At 37.4% G+C, this 23,994-nt stretch overlaps 1 protein-coding gene across 1 annotated transcript in view; it reads left to right on the top strand.

Annotated features, from left to right (window-relative positions):
- Positions 1–532: 532 nt before the first annotated feature.
- FBXO11 (F-box protein 11) overlaps positions 533–23,994 on the top strand; it is a 98,826-nt gene continuing 75,364 nt past the window's right edge. The window contains exon 1 of the mRNA XM_024753605.1: positions 533–551. The gene's annotated coding sequence lies outside the window, so the exon portion shown is untranslated. The remainder of the gene's footprint in view (positions 552–23,994) is intronic.

Below are 23,994 nucleotides of genomic sequence, written 5' to 3'. Positions count from 1 at the left end.
TCTCCCCATCACCTCAGCAGCCCCCGCCCTTTCCTCCGAGCCCCTCCTCTCCCAGAATCGTCGCTACGCACTAGCGCTCTCTTCACCCAACCCCCGCTCTATTATATGCCCTGATACCTCCCCATTATCACCCGCCCCACCACACTCCCCCTCTCCTCCTTCCCCCCTCCTTGGCTGGGGAGGGAGGAAACCCGAGAGAGGAAACAGGGCGTTGAAGGAAGGGACTTGGCGATAAGAGCAGAGGCCCCATTGGCCCGAAGGTTGTATGAGCGCCTTCCATTGGCTGCTTTGCCGGAATCCCCGCCCCTCGACTTCCCCGCCCATTCGCCCCTCCCCCGACGCCCGCGGCCCTCCCCCGCGCCCCTAGCCAGCCCCGCGGCGGGGAGGGACCGACAGGGCGAGTGGCGGCTCCGGCGGTGTCAATGGCTCCTCCTGCCACGGAGCAGCAGCAGAAGCAGCGGCGACGGGGCTGAGGAGGAGAAGGAAAGGCTCCTTTAAGGAGGAGTTACGACGACGCCTCTTTTTTGAGCGGAACAACGCCGGCGAGCGGGGTAAGGCCGCGCTCCCTCCCCGCCGCCCGCCGGGTCGGACGCCCGGCTGACCGGGACCCGCGGGAAGGGAAGCCGGGGCGGGGGCGGCCTGTGCGCCCAGGGGTGGGAGACGGAGGTTGAGCGGAGGCGGGTCCCCCGGTGCCGCAGTGTCAGCCCGGCTTGGGCCCCGGCCGGCAGGAAAAGCCGCGGCTTCCCGACTCGCCCGGGCTCTAGCTCAGGCCGCGCTTTGTTTGGTTTCGGGGGCTTGGCACCCTCTCCCCCCACCCATCCTTCTGGCTTCTCGGCTCGCTCACTGACCCCGCAGGAGTCTGTTGGTGGGTGGGGGAAGAGCGAAGGGTGGGATTTCCCCCTTCTCGGCAGTCTTCCACGGTTTGGTCTCCCGTTTCTAATAGGAGGTGGGGGGAGCGGCTGGGAGTGATCGGGTGGTTGGGGCTGGCTGGGGAACTTGTTTTTCCCCCTTTTCTCTGTTAGCCTCCCCCTTCCTGTGGAGGAGGGGAGAGGGGGACTCGGAGTGGTCGGTGGTGTTGGCCGGGGAACTTGTTTCCCCCGCCCCCCTCCCTAAGTCACGGGGTAGGGGGAGCAGCTTCTCTTCTCCCAACCCCACGATGTTTGCTGCGCAGTTTGGCTTTAGTTACAGAACCCCGGGGAAGGACCCGTTAAAGCAAGACCTTTAAGTAAATGTAGAATCCATCGGCCATTTCCAGCCCCCTCCCTCGTGTGCAGTGCAGTTACCCTTCCGCTCTATCTACACCCCTCTCGCCTGTCCCCCCGCCCCGGCGTACCCCCAGGCCACTGTGCTACTCCTCCATCTCCCAGTGGGATTTGAACGCCCCTTCCTTAGAACTGGCTCCTCGGGAGAGAGAGTGTGTGTGCATATCTGTGTGTGTGTGTGTGTGTGTGTGTGTGTGTGTGTGTGTGTGTTGTGTCCAAGGCCTAGTGAAATGTGTCATTTGGACTCAACTGTGCAGCTCTGTCTGGTAACCACCATTGTCTAAGGGCTGAGGCTCCGGAGGGTTGGATTCTTGCTTTAGCAAAAATAATGTTCAGTTCTACTTTGAAGATGTGGTTATTTGGGGAGGTTCAGGAGGTGGGGTGTTGCACCTTGGTCTCCAAATGCAACTATTCTCTTTATTAGCTGCTCTCAGTGGGGGTGGAGGTCAGTACCATATTTATGTATACGGTTGTTTTAAGGAGGAGGAGAATTGTTAGGAGACATTTTGCGTGTTTTCGTTGGCGGATTAAGGTTAATTTTATGTGCGTTGGTTGTCACACCTCCTTTGATTAAGGGAATTAAGATTAAATGCTTTTTTAAAATTATACATTCTTTCCTTAAAAATTGTTTTATTGTTCTTGATCAAAATACTTAACAAATGAAAGAGGGAGATGATAATCTGAAAAATAGTTTAAAGGGTTTTCACTAGTCACTGCTACAGATAGTCCTTGTGAAAGCAGTTTTCTATATGTTGCTTGAAAGAATGTGATGTTTCAAGCCAGTTAGAGGTCTTGTGCAGCATTATTGGTAATGTGTTTTAATGATTCTTGGATACATTTATAATTTTTTTGTAAATTAAAAATATTTGTAGTTTCAACATTTCCTTTTACATTTGCATATCAGGGTTCTCCTGTGTTCCATTCAAATAATATTCAAGTCTTCTTCCAGAATTGGTACTATATGTAATAGAGTTGACTATTTTTTGAGAAAACAGTGACACTGGATTGAAATCATAATACGGATTCTGTTGCTAGAAGTAAGCTTTTCCAAGATGTACTGATTTGTTAATTTACGTTAACAGTGGATCAGATCCTTTCAGCCAAACTTAGTCTCATTGTGTAGTTTTAAATGTTAATTCTGAATCTCCTTTTCACGATTTGTGTGTATTTTCAGACTTAGTTGAGGTCCTTATATCTTGGTCACTTTTTTTCATTTGTTTGAAATTATTAGCTTCTAAAGTCTATTTCCTTTTGAAGTAAAGTGACTTGGTAGTTTGCAGTCACATGCCGGAGTGTCATTTTTCTTTTCATTGATATCCATAAACTGACTAAGATGTTCATGAATCAGAATTTCAGTATGTGCCCAACCAAATGGTAAATCATATTCACTGTAGGTTTGTTACTTTGCTGCTGCTGGTAGGAACTGTTCTGGAGATTCTATGTTGGCACAGAGGGGGAAAGAACTTGCTGATTAGCCTTCAGGGAAAATGCTGTGGGTCTTTTGGAGGGCAAATAAATGGCCTCAAAATGAATGAAACATTAAGATGAATTAAAAGACTAAAATAAAAAAGATTTTGCTAGTTTTATGTAAAACATATGTCATTCTTTGAAAATTGGCATTTTGATTATATTTTAAATGTACAGTTCTCATAATGATCAGAAGCTAGTAGCCAAGAAGAATGCTTTTCATTTTAACAGTTTTATGGAGTATGCAAAGTGTCACTATTTCTGGTTTAAATAGGAAAGGTTTTTTGTTTGTTTGAAAATATGCTGGGTTTCATAATTTTGACAAGGTAATGAAGGAACTACAGCTAATGTTGTGCGTGTGCATGTTTTACTTTTTACTAACTTTTAATGGATATGTAACTCTTGCATTAGAGTCTTAGATAGAGTTACATAATAGTGCATCAAGACAGCTTTCCAAGTAGGGAATTGAAGTGAGACTGTTTCAAGGCATCTTAAGTTAATTCAATCTATATAAAAGAATGACTTATTTCATGTAAAGGGTGGACTTAAGGCTTTTATAGTAATAAAAGTTATAGGATAGTGTATTTTTTCAAGCAAAAATTCTGTCAGAACTGGTTTTTAGTTGCTTCTTTGCCCTCATGTTAATTAGTCTAAAAACTTCCTTGACACCTCCTTTGTATTTGAATGTTTGTAATGGCCAATGTTTAAAGAAGAAAGAAACAGCCTTATGGAGTGAAATCTTATGAGGACTTTTCAAAGCCTTTCTTGGGGGAGATTTTCTTACACCCCACATTGAGAAATAATCAGCCTCCGTGTTTCATGGAATGCTTTCTTCATTCATTTTACCTGAAATGGTCCACTGTCTAAAGAAGGAATACAAATCATGAGCATTTTTAGGCTGTTAATTTAAAATCCTGAGTTTAGGATTTCACATACCACTTTAAGCTGGTAGAAAATAATTTGTGTTCCACATAGGGACCCTTTGATAATATATTGCAGATTCAGTGAAACTGAAAGTAGTGTGGGGTTGGATTTTACATATTCGTTTTCTTTTAAAATCCTAAAAGGATTTAGTTTTTGTAACTTGTTCTGCTGAATTTATCTTGAAATCTATTTGGTAGTCTTTTTTTAGAACTATGTATGAGGAAAGCTTACAAGTCTGCAGAAGTGCTATGTATTCTGAGCATTTTCAGTTTCTAGTTGTTAAAATTGATTACTTTGAATAGGTATTAAATGCACGTGATTTAAAATTAAAAAGTCCCTTTCCTAAACCTGCCTTCAGCTACCAAATTCTCCGACCTGGCATCAGTCTATTGATTGATTATTATGTCTGCTATTAATTTCTCATTTATTATGTTTTAATAAAAGATGGAATTTGACTTCTGAAAATCTTGATATGGAAGTTTTGGAAAATAAGTGTAATTTTCTAGTTATTGGGAAATTCATAAGATTGAAGTACTGAAATTTTAACTGATCATTTATAGTTCAAGAAATGCAATGAATACAGTATATTAATGGATTTTGCTATTAACTTCTAGTCTGAAATAATTATACAGAGTAAAAATGTAATCAGTCTCTTTAATCCCATATTTGTGGGATTAAAATCTCACCTGTTATCCTGGAATTATAGTCTTTTTTTTTTTTAAGTGAACTTTTCAAGTAGTTCAGTATGTATAGTATTACATAAAATATTTCTGATGTAGCTACATATTTATTATATGCAACAGTGTCCTTAGTGTTCTATTCATGCGTGCTAATTATACTTTTCTGTGGGGTTTTAGCCCATTATTTTACCTTCGGGTTCTTCCTACTGCATACAGAATAAGGAACTTCTGCAACCTTTATAGATAGAAGAGTTCTGGACAAGGAACCTGATTTTTCCTCTTTTAGGAATTATGTACTGTGGGTCACTGCTTTCCCATCTTGTGGCTAAACCTTCAAAATATTTACATGGCCTTAGAAGAGAGATGCCACTCAACTGTGTCTGTATGCGTGTGTGCATGTGTGTGTGTGGCCTGTTTCTCAACACTTAGAAATTATTTGAGGAATAGAAATGGGATAGTGACAATACTGTTGTTAGAGTTCTGCTGATAAGGCCTAAGGGTTGTCCCTATAGTGTTTGTCTCTTTCATTACTGGAAATGCTGGCAAACCCGAGGAAAGGCCAACCAGTTTGGAGACCTACCAGGTAAGGCAACAAAGACCCAGTTAGTGAGGACCCTTGAACTTAAGTTTGGCAGAATTCAAGGCTAGTGAGTATTTTCTCAGTTTTTTTTTTCTATTTGTTTTAATTTTGAAAATAAACAGTCTATAGTAATGAGTTATTTCAACTTGAGGTCTCTTACTGTTCTCTCTTTTATTCCTAACAAGTTACCCTTATTTTGTATCTATTTTGTCCCATTGGTCTCTGAAGGGTACTCTGTTTTAGACCTTCCATTTCTCAAGTTTATCAGTCATTTAAATTACATTCTTGTCTTCCAGAGAACTCTGTTTAATATGTGAGGTTGTAAGCAAGGTACCCCCAAATTGCAGTTGTTACCCTCTGAAAATAAAATTATAAAGAAGCAAAATATAAGGGATGAGACAGTTGGGGGTAGTATGATGGCTAGAGCTCAGAGTTAGAGCTAGCTAGATGTGGGTTCTAATCCTAGCTATACCAGTAGTGAGCTATTTGACATGGGGCAAACAATGTAACCTCTCTGAGCCTTGCTTTATTATCTTTAAAATAGGGACGGTAACACTTGTCTTAGCAGTAATTGTAAAGATAAGAGATAGTAAAGTACCTAGCATATGGTAGATGCTCAATAAATGGCAGCTCTTTTAAATATTAAAAATAATAGTAAGGAATTGAAGCAGCCATTTATAAAACTAAACCTAAGAGATAAAATGTGTATGAGTCGCTAAAGAGTTTCCGTCATATCCCAAAATGCAGTCTGGATGATGTGGTATAATCTCAGAGAAACTGATTTGCAGTTATAAATCACTAATCTTATATCTAATGAATTGAAATATTCTTTGAAAAAAGAATAAGAAATGGAAGAAATGGGTATTTGGAATAATAATAAACAGTGACTCTGTTTCTTCTTATGTACTAGAGTCTGTGCCAGACACTTTTCTTATATACTGTCCCTCTTAGCAATTCTCTACGATGGCTGTTAACGTAGCAGTGAATACGCTTGGTAAGTAGCAGAGAAGAATTTCGAAATTGATTTATATCACCTGGTCTTTCCATAAACAGGGGAAGATACTGAAATACATTTGGCAGAATATCTCCATCACTTTTACAGAAAGGAATAACCTAGCCCTTGCAGCACATCAGTCCCCTGTCTTATCCCATCTTTTCTGTCGGAGGCAGATACAGTAGTCTGATGCCAATGATTGTTAAATCATTTGGTTTCATGTCTTCTGAGTAGCTTTCTGATCATAATTTTACCTCATGTAGATTTGTCTCCAGATGAGATTGCACTGATTGGCTCACATGTTTTTCCAGTTTGTTGATGAGATCACTAAGCACTCATTGTGCAGAGAAGGGTAGATTTCCCTTGAATTACTCATAAGTTATGAATAAAGGGTGTTAAGTCATTTTTTAGTTCATAGTTATAGACTGGACTATTTCAGGAAGGAAAAAAATGTGAGTTAAATTAGACTTCAGTAGGAATTTTGACAGGTTTGTAGACTAAATATCCTTTTCTTACCGTAGCTTGGTGTCTTTACATGCATAGCTTTGGGTTTTTATATAAGTTTGGTTAACACAAAAAATGTGCTTAAACTTAATCCTTAGAAAATAGAAAAATGAAACTAAGTGACTTCCTTTACATAATTTATTGTAATTGAAGGCAAATATTGAAAATATTTACTTTACTTTGAAAATGAATGCGCTGTGTATTTTTTTATTTTAAAACACCCCAAATAAGATAGCATAGTTAAAAGCAAATGCAAATCATTTAAGTTAGTTGTTTATTCTCCCAATTTTTAAAAATCTAGTTGTCAAGTGTTCTGCCCTTCTAACAGATGGAAAATTGTATGACTGTGTTCAAAAAAGGAGAAAACATTCTCTCAACTGGTGGCTAAACCTTAAAAAGCATTAATGGGACTTCCCTGGTGGTCCAGTGGTTAAGACTCTGTGCTTCCAGGGCAGGGGGCACGGGTTCGATCCCTGGTCCGGGAAGTTCCGCATACTCCGTGGTGTGGCCAAAAAAACCCCCAAAAAATCCAAAAAACATTAATGTGTACTTTCACATACCATTAGAGATGAGGTGCCATTCATCTTTTTTGTGAAGAGAGCCTACTTTTCTCTTTTCTCAAAGCTTAGAGATATTTCTACTGATAGAAATGGAGTAAGAAACTGTGCTTTAAAATTATTTTTCTGGTAACAGTGATAATCTTAGTTTCACAGTTTTCCCGTAGTGTACACTCAGCACTCATATGGTTGAGTTGGGTTGTGTCAGAATCTTTGATTGCTGCAAGTTTGTGTGGAATTAACTGGCTACTATGTGGATTCACCCTTTGGCATTGGTTTCTTTAGTACCATGTGTTGATAACTGACTTGCATGAGTTTAGCCTTTACTGGTTTGCTGACTCTACTTGGGTTTAGATATGAGAATTCTTTTTGCACTCAAGTATTGATTTTGTATCTTGCATCCATAGTATATAAATATATATATAATGTGTGTATATATGTGTATACATACATACATATGTATGCGTAAGAACACATGGCTTTATGAGACTTCTAACACTTAGGAGGAAGGGAGTGGGGAAAAGGGAAGGCATAGTCACCTGTTATAGTTTTGAGGGTTGGTGTGTATATATATGTCATTAGTAATTGATCTACTTTTTTGAAAAAAGAAAAAAATAACAGGCTTTAAGGAAAATTAGAAGTGAGTAGAATTCAACAATGGTAAGTAGGAGTCACTCAAGTTTGTATCATGTCAGAGAAGATCAAACAAGACTTGTTTAAAATAAATGGAGATGGGTGAAGACACTATATTTTGAAATCGAGTATTTTTGGCAAACCAATTGTATTATAAAAGAAATTGTGGAATTGCTCATTTTCCTTCTTTATATAGAAGAAATTTCTTATTTACAGTTATTTGTTAAAAGTAGACACAGAACTTTGAATCACTATGTTGTACACCTGAAACTTATATAATACTGTACATCAACTATGCCTCAATTTAAAAACGTAGACACAGCTAATTCACAGTTGTGTGCGAATGACTGGTATCTTTGTAATCCTTTGAAATATATTTGCATTTTAAAAAACTGATTATTTGGTCAAATTTTCATATTTTAAGCTCAGTAAAAGTAGGAGAAATAAGCAATTTGGAGAAAGACTTTTTGGGTAGGAGTGCTCCCTCAGAGGCAAAATGAGCACATCAGAGGAGGGGGAGAGTGGAAGATTTTTGCAAGAATCACTTACCTTACATATTTATTTTTCCTAATCGACTACTTCTGAACCTAAAATTTTGTCTATAGTTTCACTTTTTCTTCCCCCCAAAAGAGTAATTTTGAGTTGATGGTTTGGAGAAAAGAGAAAGAATTTGAGCAGGTACAAGTGACAGTATGTATGGGTCATTTACATTAACAATGGTCATTTGATTAGAAACTGTCTATATGTAACTTTATATATCTATATGTGTATGTACTATATATATAACTACATATAGTTATTTAAATTGTAGAAATAACTTTTATTAGTTTATTTTAAGATTTATTTATTTATTTATTTTTGGCTACATTGGGTCTTAGTTGCGGCATGGGGGATCTTCTTTGAGGCGCATGGGACCTTTAGTTGCAGAACGCGGGCTTCTCTCTCTAGTTGTGGCATGTGGGTTTTCTCTCTCTAGTTGTTGCGCCTGGGCTTCAGGGTGCACGGGCTCTGTAGTTTTCGGCATGCAGGCTCTCTAGTTGAGGCGTGTGAGCTCAGTAGTTGTGGTGCGCAGGCTTAGTTGCCCCAGGGCACGTGGGCTCTTAGTTCCCTGACCAGGGATCGAACCCACATCCCCTGCATTGTATGGCGGATTCTTTACCACTGGACCACCAGGGAAGACCCTATTGGTTTTTTCCAACTTAAGGTTTTGGTGAAAGTATACAAGTGCACACAAATCACTGATGTACAGCTTGATGACTTTTCACAAAGTGAACATATCTGTGTAATCAGTAATACCTAGATCAAGAAATAAACTACCAGCATCCCAGAAGTATCTCCCACCCCCACCAGTGCCTTCCCAGTCACTACCCCCAACCCTATCTTTCTAACTGCTTGAGTTAGTTTTACCTGTTTTTGAACTTTAAATGTAATCATCTAATATATGTATATGTATAGCTGATTCATTTTGTTATAAAGCAGAAACTAACACACCACTGTAAAGCAGTTATACTCCAATGAAGATGTTTAAAAAAATAATAATAAGGGCTTCCCTGGTGGCACAGTGGTTGAGAGTCCGCCTGCTGATGCAGGGAACATCATAAAACAGGTTCGTGCCCTGGTCTGGGAAGATCCCACATGCCACGGAGCGGCTGGGCCTGTGAGCCATGGCCGCTGGGCCTGCGTGTCCGGAGCCTGTGCTCCACAACAGGAGAGGCCACAACAGTGAGAGGCCCGTGTACCGCAAAAAAATAATAATAATAATAAAAAAATAAAATACAAAAAAAATAAATATAATCATCTAGTATGTATTCCTGATTGTTTGACTTATTTTGCTTAATATTTGTATGTCAGTTTCGTCCATGTTGTTGCTTGTAGCAATAGTTCATTCTTGTTGCTGAATAAGATTACATTGTATGAATAAACTACAATTTATCCATTCTATAACTGATGGATATAGAGTTGTTTCTGTATTTGGCTGTCAGGAATAGTGCTGCTATGAGCATTTTATATTTATCTTCATGAGCACATATACACATTCCCTTTAAGTTTTATACCTCAACATATGCCATCTTTATCTTTTCCAAGGGCAAAACTTCCATTTACTTCACAAGAAATGGAAGATAAAACAGCTTTAAGACAGATATGAATATGGCCTCTTATAATTATGTTGTTGAAACTATTTTATTTCAAATTTTAGTGTTTTTCTTAAATTTTTTGATGATTCCACTTATGTATCCTTTAACAGTCCGGTATTAGGCAGTTTACCCATCAACTTAATATGCTTTAATTTTCCCCAGAGATCATAGGTTGGGTTATTTTGAGGAGAGGGGAAATCTTTTTTATATTCAGGGATTTTTAAAACTACTGTGGACCTTAATATGTAATTCTGAGTCTTAAGTCCAAAAACTGTTGTTTCTTTTTGCTACTGCCATAATTTTGTTTGTCCTTTTTTGTTTGGAACCCTGTTTCTTACTACTTTTTTAAACTTATCCTTTTAACTCCTGTGAAAATATTTTGCTATTGTTTGGTCAGTTTCATTTTATTTCTTGTTTTTCTGCATATATTGATTATCCTTTGTTATCTTACATTCAGCTTATTTATAAATTATAAAACTTTCACAGAAAAATTGGGGCACATTTTGCTTTCAGAGTTGTTTTTTTAGTCCTTGTCTACATCTCTTCGTTCCTTTCATATGGGAAGGTGTAAAAGTGCCTTTGCCAGCATCATCGATAAGTTCTTCCTGAAGTGAAAGATTGTGCTGAAGTGCTAGTGATTTATAAGCTTGTATACCCTTCATGATACAAGTATTCCCTGAGATTGACAGATGGGCGCTGTTCTTAAAGAGCTACTTGCTTGAAACTGATGATACAGTAGCCTCAGATACCAAAGGAGTAAGATTTCATTATTTCATGTCTGCTCTTTCAGCACTTAACAGTCCAGTGTTAGTACTAACAGTTGTTCTTTCTTGTCTACAACAAGCAGTGTGGAGAAGACTGTCACCTTCCTTTACTTTTTTTTTAATCATTATTTTTAACCATAGCCATAGTCAGTAAATGTTGCTTGTTAAGTTTGGGAGGGATAAGGAGCCTGAGCTTTTTCAAAGTGGCTTATTCTTTTTTCTGCAGTTGTTTCTTAATCTCATTTCTAAATTAGGAGATTTTAAATAAGCTGACTTTTGAGGTGGTCTGAAACTCTTTCTGTATCATTTGAGTTACCAGTATAAATAAGTGAGGTCTGAATTTGGGTATTGCTATACAGATATATTTCTTGCCTTGATGGAACTTAAAGTTGAGCTAGAGACTGAATATAAATAACATCTGAGATCAAGATGACTTGAAATAAGCATGTTGGTATTATTTTCATTGTCTTCTGGTACATATTTTTAAAGAATGAATATGTGTGTGTGTGTGTAGGTGTATGTATCTGGAGTTTCATTTATAACCTTATCTTTAGACTGTTTGCTGAGACCATACTCTCTTAGAGAGTTTTCAGTAAATGCTATTAAGATGAAGTTTTGTTATGACTCCCTACTCTTCGGTTTATGTTTTACCCTTTAATCATTCGTTGAATTACCTTTGTGCCACACTTAGAAAGTTGTTGCAGCTCAAACATTAAGCCAAGTTATAGTGTTTCTACGTAACTGAGAAAGAAACACGTGCCTAGTGAAGGAAATTACCCAGAGTTGGGGTCATTCATCTTGTTTTCATAGTATTTGCCCTTCTTCATTACATTCATTGTTTCGCCCGTATATGCAGAAACTGAGAGTAGGTTAAAGTTAGATTATGTTGCTAGAATTTAAGCTCAACTGCAGAAATAAAACAACACTTTCGGGTTCTTCATAGCATCTGTAATCCCACATACCTAGTAGTCGTAACTCTCAGGGTGCCTTCATAGATTTTTCTGATTCTGTCTTAGTATCTCTGTTGCCACATCTCATGGGGAACCTGTTCTCTATTTCTGAATTACTTGGTTTGAGAACCTCTTAGCTGAAGTCTTTAAAACTGAAAAACTGAGCTGGGAGATCTGGATGTAGTGAACTTGTCCAGGGTCTGTAAAGTTTACATACCAATCATAGACATACTTTGATAACACACACATACACACAGTGAAACTGGGAATAGGCACTCTTGATATTGTGAAGTGTCTAAAGTTTTTTGGTAAAATGTTAACAGTAGTGTCTTAGGATGGTGGAGGTGAGATGATTTTTTTAATTCTTTCTATAATTCTTCGTTTTTCGAAGACTGTATATGGAATCTGGAAGGAGGGAGGTTTGTATTTATTTTAAAGAATTTAATAGTTCTGATTGTGATGTGAACTCATTCTGCTTGGTTTGATGACATAGTCCCCACGTGGGTCATTTTAAATATGAATAAAAGCTTAAAACTCTACATTTTTCAATGCTGTAAGTGTGTTTTTTTTTTTGTTTTTTTTTTTTTTGCGGTACGCGGGCCTCTCACTGCTGTGGCCTCTCCCGTTGTGGAGCACAGGCTCCGGACGCGCAGGCTCAGCGGCCATGGCTCACGGGCCCAGCCGCTCCGCGGCATGTGGGATCTTCCCGGACCGGGGCACGAACCCCTGTTCCCTGCATCGGCAGGCGGACTTTCAACCACCGCGCCACCAGGGAAGCCCTGTAAGTGTGTTTTAAGTACTTACTAATTTATGGACATTTTGGGGTTTTGTATTTATTATAACTTTAGGATAGTAATTGGCTAATATCATATATAGGAAATGAGGATAACTGATGATCAGGAATTCAGAATTAAAAACAAAATTTGATATTTGGAACTTTGAGCCAGTGATACTGTCTTCCCAGGATAAGTTTCTGACTGTAGATTATGGTAGTAAATACATACAAATAATATTTTAATTACATGCCTGGCTGAATGATGGAAGATGGAAATTAAGTGTGCAAATGAACTGGATAGTTAGGGGAAAAAAGATTTATTATTGTTCACAACAGATGGCTACTTCCTCTGTACCCTAGTGGTGTGGATTCATGTCTATTTGATAATTTTATACAGGGGGACTATTTTTTTTCATAAAACTGGTGTTAGCTCTGAAGAAATTAATGGCTATCAGTTTATTAAGTTCAAACAGGGATTGCTAAGGGAAATTGTTTCATCGTTATCAGTTTTTTAAAAAGCCACATTCCTCCCCTTCTAAGATACTATATTCTAAGAAGTTTTGGACTGTGGAATCTAATGTGTTTGGGAATAAATAAGAACCTGACAATGTCGTTCAAAAAATACGGGCCTTTGAAGTTAACTTTAGTAATTAGATTGGGGATTAACTTATCTCACACTCACCTGACTAGTCTTCTGATTATCTCTATAAACCCAAACCAGGAGAAAACAAGCATTTACCTCTTACAAAATACACTAAAACTTTCATTGAATGAGGTGAACTGTTTGGCTTTATTTATTTATTTATTTATTTATTTTTAAGTAGGGGCTATTAATATGGTTTAGGGCAAATCAGTCATTAAATGTAGATTCTAGATAGTGATCAACATAGTTTTATGAAGACCTGATTACAGATATATTTAAAGTGTTTTTCTGAAGTAGTGACTTGGTAGCTGAAGAGGGAACAGGAACAACAGAGCCAGGTTTAAATAAAACACTTTATTCTTTTATGAAGCAGTCATACTGATGTTGTGACAGTTGGGGGAACTTTAAGTTGTATTATATGGAAGCTACAACTTGTAAAAATAGTGCTAGACATTTGCAAATAGATATTTACTAAATGGTTGTTTCTTTTTCCCTTCACCTTCCTTTCCTGGACTCAAATTTGTTCACATAATCACTGATTTAAATGACCAAGCATATTAACTTCATTGATAATTGTTTTAAATGTGATGAGGTTGAGTACTTGAAAAACCAAAAATAGAAATCAAATTACTTTGAATAGTCTGTTAAGAAAAAATGAACAAACAAATGTGCTTTAATCTTTGTAGAAATAACCAAAAAATGAGCAGTAGCTTAGAAATGTTGAGCCAGAAGTAGCTATAGCAGAAAGTGATTTGGTCTGTAGTTGAATGAATCATCCTAAAGTGTGTGTGTGCATGTAAACACAGGAAGTTGTATCGTAGTGATGTTGGAATGGTTGAAAAAAAGATATGTCTATTAGAAAAACTTAAGTGTTATTCTAAAGAGTAATAAGCTAAAGGGCAAATTAAGAACTTTCAGGGAAAGTAAAAAAACAGTCACTTTTAAAATTGCATCAAAAAAAAATTAGGAATAAACCTGATCAAGGAGGTGAAAAACTATGCTGAGAACTATGTAACATTGATAAAGGAATTGAAAATGATTCAAAGAAATGGAAAGATATCTCATACTCTTCAATTGGAAGAATCAATTTTGTTAAAATGGCCCTACTTCCCAAAGCAGTCTACAGATTTAATGCGATCCTTATCAAATTACCCATGACCTTTTTCACAGAACTAGAACAAATAATCCTAAAATTTATAGGGAACTGTAAAGGGACCCAGAATTGCCAACGCAATCCTGAGGAAAAAGAACAAAGCTGGAGGCATAACTCTCCCAGACATCAGACGATACTGCAAAGCTACAGTAATCAAAACAGAGTGGTATTGGCACAAAAACAGGCATATGGATCAGTGGAACAGAATAGAGAGCCCAGAAATAAACCCACATACCTACAGTCAATCTTCAACAAAGGGGGCAAGAATATACAATGGAGAAAAGACAGTCTGTTCAGAAAGTGATGTTGGAAAAACTGGACAGCTGCATGTAAATCAGTGAAGTTAGAACACTCCCTCATATCATACACAAAAATAAACTCAAAATGGCTTAAAGACTTAAATATAAGGCATGATGCCATAAAACTCCTAGAAGAGGACATAGGCAAACATTCTCTGACATAAATTGTACCAGTGTTTTCTTAGGTCAGTCTCCCAAGGTGATAGAAATAAAAGCAAAAATAAATAAATGGGACCTAATCAAACTTAGAAGCTTTTGCACAGCCAAAGAAACCATAAAACGAAAAGACAGCCTACAGACTGGGAGAAAATATTTGCAAATGACCCACAGGGCTTAATTTCCGAAATACACAGCTCATAAAACTCAATAACAAAAAAAAAAAAACAAGCCAGTCAGAAAATGGGGAGAAGACCTAAATAGGCATCTCTCCAAAGAAGACATACAGATGGCCAACAGGCACTTGAAAAGGTGCTCAACATCACTAATTATTAGAGAAATACAAATCAGAACTACAATGAAGTACCACCTCACACCGGTCAGAATGGCCATCATTTAAAAGTCTACAAATAACAAAAGCTGGAGAGGATGTAGAGAAAAGGGAACCCTCCTACACTGTTGGTGGGAATGTAAATTGGTGCAGCCACTATGGAAAACAGTACGGAAGTTCCTTAAAAAACTAAAAATAGAGTTGCAATATGATTCAGTAATCCCACTTATGGGCATATATCCAGAGAAAACTCTAATTGGAAAAGATACATGCACCCCAATGTTCATAGCAGCACTATTCTCAATAGCTAAGACTTGGAAGCCACCTAAATGCCCATCAGCAGATGAACAAATAAAGAAGATGTGGCATGTATACACAATGGAATACTATTCAGACAAAAAAGAATGAAATAATGTCATTTGCAGCAACATGGATGGACCTAGAGATTATCATACTAAGTGAAGTAAGAGAGAAAGATAAATATCCTATGTTATCACTTATATGTGGAATCTGAAGTATGACACAAATGAGCTTATTTACAAAACAGAAACAGACTCACAGACATAGAAAACAACTTTATGGGTACCAAGGGGGAAAGACGGTGGGGAGGGATAAATAAGGAGTTTAGGTTTAGCAGATACAAACTACTATATATAAAATACACAAACAACAAGGTCCTACTGTAGAGCACAGGGAACTATATTCAATATCCTGTTATAAACCATAATAGAGAAGAATATGAAAAAATATATATGTATAACTGAATCACTTTGCTGTACACCAGAAACTAGCACAACATTGTAAATCAACTATACTTCAGTTAAAAAAAAAAAGAATTACTTTCACATGGTTGAAAATAAGTCTTAAAAGAAATATGTTGCTCAGTTATTTTTCTATATTTTCAGAAGATGGCTAGAGAAAATGAATTTAAATTAGATTGATGATCTATACTGGTGGAAATAACATCTCACTAAAGACTATGTACTTTTCTTTGGTGGTAGCTATTATTATTAGATATTTAAATTATCTTAGAGATAATAAATTAGAAATTATAGAATGTTGGAAATAGAACCATAGTGCCAATTCTTGAGGTTTATTCACTTGCTCAGGTTAGAATTAGAACACAGGTTTCCTTACTCCCAATCAATGATGATGGTGTTATCTGTTTTTTTTAATATAGATTTATTATTTATATATGTTTTGGCTGCGTTGGGTCTTTGATGCTGCGTGTGGGCTTTCTCTAGTTGTGGTGAGCAGGGGCTACTCTTTTTTTGTGGTGGGCAGGCTTCTCATTGTGGTGGCTTTTCTTGTGGAGCACAGGCTCTAGGGTGCAGGCTTCAGCAGTTGTGGCACATGGGCTCAGTAGTTGTGGCACATGGGCTCAGTAGTTGTGGCACACGGGCTCAGTAGTTGTGGCACACGGGCTCAGTAGTTGTGGCGCACGGGCTTAGTTGCTCTGCGGCATGTGGGACCTTCCAATACCAGGGCTCGAACCTGAGTCCACTGCATTGGCAGGTGGATTCTTAACTGCTGCACCACCAGGGAAGTCCCGGTGTTATCTGTTCTCTTTCTGGAGTTTCATTATCATTTTGTTCATTTTTCAGTCTAGTGATTTGTTAAACCTGTTGATCTGATAAACTTCTCTGTAATTCCTTAGTTGAACTAAACAAAATTAATTTTTTTTAGAATACTTCTCTTAGTAACTTAAAAAGAATATGCAAGTAAGATTTTAGTTTGTTTTTTATTGGTTGACTTAATTTTTTTGTTGTTGTTTTGTTTTGGCTGTGACTGGTTGGAATAAATATTGATATTATTCAGTGTAAGGTAAACCATATTTGACAATAGATTAATATGTTGATTCCCAGTGTAACTGATTTCAGATGTGTAAAAACTGGTTAATGCTTTTGAAGAGGTAAAGCTTTTTTTTTTTTTTTCCACTACAAATTCAAGTGTCCATTTATGATACTGGTGGTATTTCAGTCAATAAGGAAGTGATTTACTATTCACTAAATAGTATTGAGACCATTGATTATTCATTTGGAAAAACATTCAGTTAATTTCCTACTTTGTACAATAACAAGAAATACATTCCAAATGATTAAGGAGCTGAAAATTTTTGATTATAAAAATTTTTTTGTAGTAAAAACATGTAGCGTGAGATCTACTCTTCTAACAAATTTTTAAGCATACGATACAGTATTGTTAACTATAGGCAAGATGTTGTACATCAGATCTCAAGAGCTTATTTATCTTTCATAACTGAAATTCTATACGCATTGAATAGCAACTCTTCATTTCCCCTTCCCCCAGCCCTTGGCAGCCACGATTCTACTCTCTGCTTCTGTGAGTTTGACTATTTTAGGTACTTCATATAAGTGGAATCATATAGTATTTGTTCTTCTGTAACAGGCTTATTTCACTTAGGATAATGTTCTCCTAGTAAGAGCTCAGTGTTTTTTAAAAATCTGAGAAGAAAGTACTTTTTTCCTAAGCAAGGCCAAAAAAATCCAAAAGTCATTAAAGAAACATCAGGAAATTGACTGTGTAAAATAAATTGAAAGATCTATGCAAGAAAGGTGAAAAAACAAAGTTAAGGCAAACGAAAGACTGGAAGAAAAAAATTTACACCTATCCAACATACAAACAATTAATATATATGAGTCTTTATGAAAAAAATTTAGAGATAAAATAGAACTTATTAAGCTGAATCCTCTTTTAAAAACTATCTGCCGTCCCATTCCCCTCTGCACTCTGACCCTTCTCAGAAATAACCAGTCATGAATTTGATAACCTGTTCATTCCTTTTTAAAAATATTTTTACATGTATGTGTGCATCTCTAAACATTCATGGTTATGGTTGTTGCTGTGGGAAAGTAAGAGCTTGCCTTCAAGATGTTTATGGCTCAGTGGATAAACGGAAATATGAAATATTCTCTCAAAAGACATTTAATGTGTGCCAAGTGAGTGGTATAAATCATGAGTGCCTGGCACTCTAGAAATTTTTAAATGGTTGCTAAATGAATTAATGAATACAGAAGTATATGAAACTTAAAGAAGTCAGTTCTTTTCCTCTATCCTACTCACCAGAGGTAACTGTTAATTGTGTTTACTTTTGAGTTTGTTTAATGCATGTATATATAAATACACATACTTTTTTTAAAAAATTGAGTTATTTGGCTGCATTGGGTCTTTGTTACTGTGTGCAGGTTTTCTCTGCGGCAATCGGGGGCTACTCTTTGTTGCATTACGCGGGCTTCTCATTGCACTGGTTTCTCTTGTTGCGGAGCATGGGCTCTAGGCGCGGGCTTCAGTAGTTGTGGCACGTGGGCTCAGTAGTTGTGGTTCACGAGCTCTAGAGCACAGGCTCAGTAGTTGTGGCGCACAGGCTTACTTGCTCCACGGCATGTGGGATCTTCCCAGACCAGGGCTCGAACCCGGAACCCCTGCACTGGCAGGCAGATTCTCAACCACTGTGCCACCAGGGGAGCCCCACATACTTTTTTCATTAAAAAGAAACCACACTGTATGTGTTAATTTGTAAATTTTTCTTTTTACTTAAATATATCTTGAGCTTTTATTTTTTTTAATAACAATATAAAAAGTTACCTCATTCTTTTTTAGTTGAATAGTCCATTATGTGAATGTACCACAATTTATATTAAATGTACCTCTATTGATTAACATTTAGGTACTTTTTTTGCTATTATAGGATTTCAGTGTTGTACAAATGTCTTTATATGTTTATGTCACAATTTCAGTAGTTTCATAAAAGTGAGTTACTGAGTCAAAAGAATATTTGCATTTTTTCTTCCAGTTTTATTGAGATATAATTGACATGCAGCACTATATACATTTAAGGTGTATAGCATAATGATTTGACTTATATACACCATGGAATGATTACCACGGTAAGTTTAGTGAACATCTGTCATCTCATACAGTTACAAAATTAAAGAAATAGAAAAAAAGGTTTTTCCTTGTGATGAGAACCCTTAGGATTTACTTTGTTAACTTTGATATATAACATACAGCAGTGTTAATTATATTTATCATGTTGAATGTTACATCCCTGGTACCTATAAGTTTGTATCTTTTGACCACCTTCATCCAGTTCCCCCTTCCCAACACCCCCCCACCTCTAATAACCACAAATCTGGTCTCTTTTTCTATGAGTTTGTTTGTTTGTTGAAATATAATAGACCTGCAACACTTTGCTAGTTCCTGGTACCGAATTTGTTTAAAAAAAGTAATCCCACCGTTAAGGAAACTAGTCTGAGGGTTAAAATGGTTTGGAAAGACTTCTCAGAGAAAGTGGATACTTTAACTAGATCATGAAGAACAAGTATGTCACAGAGGAAAGGGACAAAATAACATTCTTAGTAAGAGGAAATGGGCTGGACAAAGGGCTTGGAAGAGTTACCGGGACAGAGGCTTTTTACTCTGTCCTCATACTCTGTTCATCTCTCAGTTTACTTTATGTTGGTGTTTCTTTTCCAATAAGGAAATTAAAGTGGAGGTAGTCACTCTACTGTCTTCAAGGCTTTACTCTACCACCTGTGGGTTAATCTAAATCCTATAGCCCAGAATTCAGTCTTTAACACTTTGGCTGCCTATTTTTCTATGATCTTCTCTTGACAGACTCATCTACATACTGTTCTTGAATGAACCATACACATTGCTAATCTGTATGTATACATACACATACACACACACTGTTAGAAAATTTTGAACTCAGTGGTTGTTTGACTTATGTATTTGATCACTTCCTTTTTACCCCCATGCCTTCTTGGTAGTTACTTATATCCCAATGTCAGGTGCTTACTGTCATTTACAGTTGTTGGTAGGGCCATTTATGCTTAATGTGTGAAGGATTATTGGTAAAGATTTGATAATATTTTATGTGGTAAGCTCATTTTATCTCGTTCCATGCCCTGAATGTTTTGTTTATAATACTGTTTGGCAACAGAGTTTCTGAAAACTCACCAGAATGTATTTTCCTTATTACTAGATATCTAATATCAGTGAAAGGACTTGTAATACACAATAGAAATTATGTAGAATTTATATATTAAGCATAACAAGAAGAAAATGTTTTTGAAAGCACTTAAGTAGCAATTAGCTATCTTGATATCCATGGGAAAACAACATAAGGAATTTTTATAATAATAATCATTATAATTACTATTTAGTAGTTATAATATTAATAGCCATCAGTTATTGATCACTTTATTCCAAGTAGAATCCATGACTTTCTGATTAAACAGCCTGAATAAAGTTTGAATTACTATATTATGCTATTATCAGTAATCAATATCTCCCATGTATCACTTTTTTTTAATATATAAATTTACTTATTTTATTTTTGGCTGTATTGGGTCTTCCTTGCTGCAAGCAGGCTTTCTCCAATTGCAGAGAGCAGGCTTCTCACTGCGGTGGTTTCTCTTGTTGCAGAGCACGGGCTCTAGGTGTGCAGGCTTCAGTAGTTGTGGCTCGCAGGCTCTAGAGCGCAGGCTCAGTAGTTGTAGCGCACAGGCTTAGTTGCTCCACAGCATGTGGGATCTTCCCAGACCGGGCTCGAACCCGTGTCCCCTGAATCGGCAGGCGGATTCTTAACTACTGTGCCACCAGGGAAGCCCCTCCCATGTATCACTTTTTAAAAACACATATTTCTAGGAAATATTTGTTACATGAAAATGATCACTTGCACTGCAGTTACCTGCTTTTAGAAAGCAGGGAGTAATGACTAATCAATTATGCATTTCCCAAGAAAACTTTGAAAATTCAGACAAGCATAATGAGAAATTGAAAATTAGCAACAATGAAACAGACTAGAGAAAAAACTTACACATTTCATTTGCTATAAATATAATACATAGAAATACATGTAGCATTATATATTTTCATTGGAATAATACTGTATATAATTTTGTATTTTCCCTTATTATTCAACATATCATTATTTTCCCACTATAAATATGTATGCATGTATGTATATATTCTTTAATGGCTGCATGCTGTATTTTATGTATACTTGAATTTATTTGGTCATTCCTCTGTTAGGCAGGTTCCTTCTAATTTTTTTCTATTATAAGTTACACTGTAAGGAGAAATCATCAGGATCGGCCCTATGAGTTCCAGCATTGAGATTCCCCACCTTTCCAAAGACAACAGTGATAGATTAAACATGCACACATAATTAATAGTCAGACTTCTGGCATGATTATAGCTGCATAATTCTACATCTTTCCCCTCTAGAAGTCATAAAAATTAAGAATAAGAAGGAGAGGGCTTCCCTGATGGCGCAGTGGTTGAGAGTCCACCTGCAGATTCAGGGGACGTGGGTTCGTGCCCCGGTCCGGGAAGATTCCACATGCCGCGGAGCCTGCGCGTCCGGAGCCTGTGCTCCACAACGGGAGAGGCCACAACAGTGAGAGGCTGGCGTACTGCAAAAAAAAAAAGAATAAGAAGGAGAAAATAAGAAAAATACTTCGACTTTCATTTTCAGTGAACTGAAAGATATAAAATGTAGACTCCAAATTATGTTTAAAGGCTATCAAAAGTATCTTGAGAAGGAGCAGAAGGTGCGAGCTTAAATATATTTATTGAAGTTAAGGGTTCACCTTGAAGTTGAAAAGCTAAATCTCTTGTTTGTGATGACAGGGTTGGTGACAGAAATACCTGGTTTGATTCAGAAAAGAAGAAAAGGTAGAGCTACATTTACACAGAGCAGTATGTACAGGAACCAACTTTTCTTCCTATTCTCTCTAGCATCAAAGGAGGAGAGAGTCTTTGGACTGTGACGTCGGTCCTTCACACCCCCTCTCCCCATCCTTATTCCTGGAAGCTATGTAAACAGCTGGTTAAGGAAAAATCCAATTTAATTTTTGATGACAAATACAAAAGAGGCTGACATGGCAGTAGAACTTCCAAAGAACAAAGGACCCTGATTAGAAAAATATTGCTACAGAGCACGTGAAAATTGTGGCCCACCATTTAACCATACTTTTCTAGAGTTGGAAAAATGTTTAAAAATTCTTCTACAAAAAAAAGAACACAAGAAATGCAGGAACTCAGGGGAAAAAAGACAAGGAAGGCAACAGGAGGTGATTAAATGTGAGATAAATTTTCAGAAAATGACAGAAAAGACAATAGATCCAGCACCCTTAAAATTAAAACTCATATATAAGAAAACCAAAACAGTGCAATAGAACAAATTTTTATACGTACAGTTAAAACCTAGCTGAACTGAAATGTACCTATTGAAAGGGCACCTGTGCCAGGGAAAACTGACCAGAATGGTCATAAAGATAAAGATTCCTTTGGACAGCCAACTACCCTCCTCATCCCCCCTACAAAGTTCTTTACAAGGGTTTGATGTTAGGCTGGCCTCAGATTTCTGTACAACATTCAATACCAGAAAATGGTAGAGCAACGTTTACAAGATAAGGAAGCAGAGTGAGAGCCAAAGATTTCATATCCAGTTATGCCATTCATCAAGTGTGAAAGGTATAAACAGAACTCAGGGAATACTGTATATACATGAGCCCTTCTTGAGGAAACTGTTAAAGTATAAACTTCAGCCAGCCGAGAGACATCTGAGGAAAGGATTGGTTGTAACCATTGGGAAAAAAAAAAAAAAAAAAAAATATATATATATAAAATAACCCTAAAGCCTAAAACAAATGTGGAGATTATGATGACAAATCATAATGTTATATACCTTGATGATGTAGAAATGATAAAAACTAATACAATTTGAGAGAAGGAAGTTTATAGATTACCTCATTGTAATTACTGGTAGTCAAAACAGTATTTAAAGATCATAAATCAAGTAGAAGTGTAAACATGTTTAACACTTCAAAGGAAATGCTAAAGATAATACTATTGATTGAATTAGGTAAGGAGAGGAAGAGGAAACATGTTTAACATTGTTCTTATTAAGGGACTAATAGGTATTACCTTAAAAATATAAAAATCTAGTGGAATTCTAAGTCATAATATGAAAGTTAACCCTTAGAACAAAAATAAAACCTTACTAAATATTGAAAGAACTACAAACCTATCAAAAAGAAAACATCATCTGTTGAAAGGATATTCATATACAGCCACACATGTAACAAAACATGGCAGTACTAAGACCAAGCATATCTTTTATATAAAAAAAATATAAATAGGCTTAACTCACCTTAAAAAGAAGATTTTCCGATTGGATTTGAGGCAAAACGAATTCTGTAGCTTATACAAAGTATATACTTAACAAGAAAATGATTGTGAAGGTTAACATTTTAAAAGATGGAGGTTCCTTAAAAGACTAAAACTAGAACTACTGTATGACCCAGCAAGCCCACTACTGGGCATATACCCAGAGAAAGCCATAATTCAAAAAGATACATGCAGGGACTTCCCTGGTGGCGCAGTGGTTGAGAATCTGCCTGCCAGTGCAGGGGACACGGGTTCGAGCCCTGGTCTGGGAAGATCCCACATGCCGCGGAGCAACTAGGCCAGTGAGCCACAACTACTGAGCCTTGCGCGTCTGGAGCCTGTGCTCCACAACAAGAGAGGCCACGATAGTGAGAGGCCTGCGCACCGCCATGAAGGGTGGCCCCCACTTGCCGCAACTAGAGAAAGCCCTCGCACAGAAACGAAGACCCAACACAGCCAAAAATAAATAAATAAACAAAATTAAAAGAAAAAAAGATACATGCAGGGACTTCCCTGGTGGCGCAGTGGTTAAGAATCCGCCTGCCAATGCAGAGGACACGGGTTTGAGCCCTGGTCCAGGAAGATCTCACATGCCGCAGGGCAGCTAAGCCCATGTGCCACAACTACTGAGCCTGTGCTGTAAAGCCCACAAACTTCAACTACTGAGCCCATGTACCACAACTACTGAAGCCCACACACCTAGAGCCTGTGCTCCGCAACAAGAGAAGCCACCACAGTGAGAAGCCCAAGCAAATTCCCTTTATTTAAAAAAAAAAAGTTACGTGCACCCCAGTGTTCATAGCAGTACTATTTACAATAGACAGGATGTGGAAGCGCAACATAAATGTCCATCAACAGAGGAATGGGTAAAGAAGATGTGGTACATATATACAATGGCATATTACTTGGCCATAAAAAGGAATGAAATTGGGTCATTTGTAGGGGTGTGGATGGACCTAGAGACTATCATACAGAGTGAAGTAAG

This window comes from Neophocaena asiaeorientalis, unplaced genomic scaffold (assembly GCF_003031525.2).
Source record: "Neophocaena asiaeorientalis asiaeorientalis breed wild unplaced genomic scaffold, Neophocaena_asiaeorientalis_V1.1 scaffold171, whole genome shotgun sequence".
NCBI classification, from domain to species: domain Eukaryota; kingdom Metazoa; phylum Chordata; class Mammalia; order Artiodactyla; family Phocoenidae; genus Neophocaena; species Neophocaena asiaeorientalis.
This window is presented reverse-complemented; position numbering and strand designations above follow the sequence as displayed.